The 3693-nt window shown below is 34.9% G+C and overlaps 1 long non-coding RNA gene across 1 annotated transcript; it reads left to right on the top strand.

The window, feature by feature from the left end:
* The first annotated feature begins 290 nt into the window (after positions 1-290).
* LOC106521540 (uncharacterized) lies at positions 291-985 on the top strand. Its single transcript, XR_001310679.1, has 3 exons — positions 291-452; positions 630-703; positions 811-985. It is a non-coding gene; the product is annotated as an uncharacterized LOC106521540 (long non-coding RNA).
* The last annotated feature ends 2708 nt before the right edge of the window (positions 986-3693 follow it).

Here is a 3693-nt window from a genome sequence, read left to right as displayed (position 1 = left end):
GATATCAGTGATTTTTTCACTCGGTTGAAAGCGGTTCACAGCAGTCAAATATGACCGTTTCATTCAAATAATTTAGTGTTCTTGTATTAAAATTAAATAATATTTAATAATTAAATTGATAGCAATAAAAGGTTTCTATAAAATTTCTGAGACCATTTAAATGTTTCTGTTAATGCGTCGATTTGGTCTTAAATGTCATTACTAATTGTCTTAAAAGGTCTTTAAAAGGTCTTAAATTGAACTTACCTGCATGAACCCTGTTTAGAGGTGTTTTTTTAATTAATTAATTATATTTTGTTTAAGCTGAATAATTTTCAAAAATTTTGCTTTTAATGGTATACTTTTATTAGTATGTTCTGGACATAACTTTAAATGTGGAAAGTAACTATTTGCCTTCTCAGGATGATGACTGTGAAAACGTCACTGACCAGGTACAGGAGACTGATGTTCAGGTGCAGCTTATCACAAATAACATTTAACATTGTGAATTCCTGGCAGAATTCCATGCAAAACTTTGTTTAACATTTTCATTATCTGCAAATCATTTAGCTGTGATAGTTTTCACAAGACTTACAATATTTTTTTGTTCTAAAAGAAATACACTAATTGATTTGTAATGTCCTCTTCAGCCTTCCTGTCCTGTTTGTGGTGGTCAKTATCCTGCAGATGATTTAATCTTACATGCCAGTACATGTGGAGATCAGTAAGTTCATTTTAGCTCAAAGTCTAAAGGTTTTACTTCTCTATGAACTCATAGTATTTATACATCTTATTGCTTCTGTCTTTGCAACCTGTCAGAGCAGTTTTCAGGTCTTCAGCTTCAAACTGCCCATGTCTACAATCTGGCAATATGTTTTAGTTTCTTTACAATACATTGTATAGGGTTACGGTTTCTGCTGTTCATGAAATGTTACTTCCAAACTAAACTTCATTCATTTTTATACTGATCTCTTTAAATATATATTTTTATTTTTTCTCACCCTTATGCACAGTGAAATAGATTACCTGCCCAGCACAAGCCATGAACTCAGATAGGACCTTCCCAGTCGTGCAGGTGACATCAATAATGACATCCCAGCCAACAATCAGGAAGGTATATTTCATACTAAACTTCACTGTGCACCTTTCTTACCTGCAATGTGCTGAGGCATTTCTTTTTTATTTTTTTGTTTTGTTTTTTGTTGTTTGTTTTGTTTTTTGGGGTGGGTGTTCTATCATATTATAATATCACTGTTAACATTATGTTTGAACACTATGTGTTTACATTTTCTAATAGTTGAACCATGGAAAAAGGTCAGTGATCCCCAAGATYCAGCATTGCTGTTTAAGAGGCATCTCTTAAAGGAAGAGGAGAAGAASCCCTCTATCACAGCTTGCATAAATATTACAGAGGACCAAACATCCCTGAGTCGTGACATAATTTCTTTCTACAAAAGACCACAGACTGACTGGGCAAGACCTTTTCAATGTTTTTTAAAGGTAATGAAGATGTCTAAGCACAGATTACTAATGAAGTTTCTATGAAGCTCGATTACAATTAAAGGATGTTTAAAATTCCAACATAGTTCTGTTGATGTAATTATTTTCTTCAATTTATGGTTGCTGTAAAGCATCTTTTAAATTGTTTTTTTTTTTTTTGTTTTGTTTTTCCTTCCATTAGGTGACACAGCTGTTGGCACTGGGGTCCAGAGACATTTTTTCAGCATAGCAATGCTAAAATTGCAACATGGCTTTAACCTCAATAGTGGTATGTTTCCAAATCTGTATTGAAATGCTGTAAACTGAAGTTTTTATATAATAAATCAAACCATGTAATTCAGACATAAAGCCCCCTAAATTTTTTTTAAATGTTGAAATAGTTTTTTTTGCCTAAACTCAACTAGGCATTAGCACAAACACTCATTTAGTCTTTTCTTTGGTTGCTACATGACTCCTAGGTTAAGATAAGATAAAAACTTTATTGTCCATACAAAAATGGAATTTTGTTTACATAATCTGTTTGATGCCCCCCATAAAAAACACACCACAACATCATAAACAATTATCATAATAATTAAAAGAAAGAAAGCTAAAATGTAATCTGCACTGATGAGTTAATTTTTCCTCCTCTGATTTAGGACTTTGANGCTGGAAACAAACTCTGGTTCGTTTAAAGCGGAGCAAATTATCAGGTCTGAATACGACCTAAATGTCAGCACCATTGGACATGGAGAGTTCCATGGGATTGAAAAGGTGGCTCATTCTTTCCAAATCCTCACTGTCAAGTGGAGACTGAAGTTCTGGAAGGTGTCCGCCAGTTTGTTCCATGTCTGTGGTGTCCACCGCTTCACACTCAGCCTGAAATTAGACACCATCTATCAATTCAAAACAATCTATAAACAAAATGTTTGAGTATTTTCCCATTTATGCTATTTTTCACAATGAATTAGAAAACCTGTGTCTTGAGTAATCTTACATCAATATTTTCAGGGGAGTTTACTGGACCGCATTAAAAGGTCCTCACTTTATATCAGACCTCACTTTCATAGTAACTATGGCGCAAATTGTCCTCACTCTCTAGTAAAAACTGGTTCACACACACAGCGAGGAGGGAGAGAACAGAAGTTATCCATTCTGTTTCTCTCCTAACAACTCGCTACACTAGTTATAAAGTAGCTGTGTYTATTTATCCCCTTCTCAGACTATTTAAGGTTAGGCTGGTAAAAAAGTTAACCAGACCCTTGTCCTTCGCTTTATTTCGGACAAGCAGTGAAGGGTAAACAGAATTGAGCGGAACTGCGTAGAGAGGCAAGGGCCAGGCTAATTTAAGGTGGATCTAGGTGGCTGCCTGTAAATAAAGCAAAAAAAAAAAAAAAACATTAGCTAAGTACTGTTTACTTTTTTAACTCCCTAACTTCAGAATGTATTTGTATTAATACAACTACTCTGGATAATTTCTTTATTTTTAACTAAATAGCGCCACCTTAAATAATCAGACTTGCAATATGATGCTAGCTAACTCGTTTTACATTTCTTCAATAAGTGTCAGCTGATAGTTTGTGTATCACTGATGAGTCAAATATGGTATTGTTTACTGTAGGTAGCTTCTAATGCTTTATGGAGACATTATCCAAGAGGGCCAGTGATTCCACTGGACAGCTTGAGTTAGCATAACAACAGTGCTTTTCACTTGTGTTTTTAATTAAAGCAAGAAAACAATGACAAAAACTAACAAGATCAATAAAGAACCTTGTCTAGGCTACTATCATTTATAATGTTTTACATGAACTGCCCTGCTCTGCACCACGGGAAATTAAAGTACAGGAACTGAACGTCATTTTAAAATGTATACCTTTGTTGCTTTTGGTCTACCTAACCATAAAGAAATGCCTACCTGCTCTGCTGCAGAGCTGCTGGAGCCATCCTCCATCTTGAAAACACGCTTGCGCTACACTTGCAGGACCTGCAGGTTCTGCACCAAAAGCCAAACCCATCTGTTCTCTGATTGGATAGCAAAGTGTGACTGACAAGTCAATGACCAATCAGCTGGAGGCAGAAAAACTTGGTCAGAATTCGTACTTGTAAAGTGAAACTCACATGDAAGTTTTGAACTTGAGCAGAGAGATTTACATGTAGCTTTTTGCTTTGTACCTGTAAACAGACCTTAACAAAAAAAAGATTGTAACTTGTGTAAATATTTTTACAGATACAAAT

The sequence above is a fragment of the Austrofundulus limnaeus genome, unplaced genomic scaffold, assembly GCF_001266775.1.
Source record: "Austrofundulus limnaeus strain Quisiro unplaced genomic scaffold, Austrofundulus_limnaeus-1.0 Scaffold111, whole genome shotgun sequence".
NCBI classification, from domain to species: Eukaryota; Metazoa; Chordata; class Actinopteri; order Cyprinodontiformes; family Rivulidae; genus Austrofundulus; species Austrofundulus limnaeus.
The sequence above is the reverse complement of the archived record's forward strand: the minus strand, read 5'-3'. Positions and strand labels throughout refer to the sequence as shown.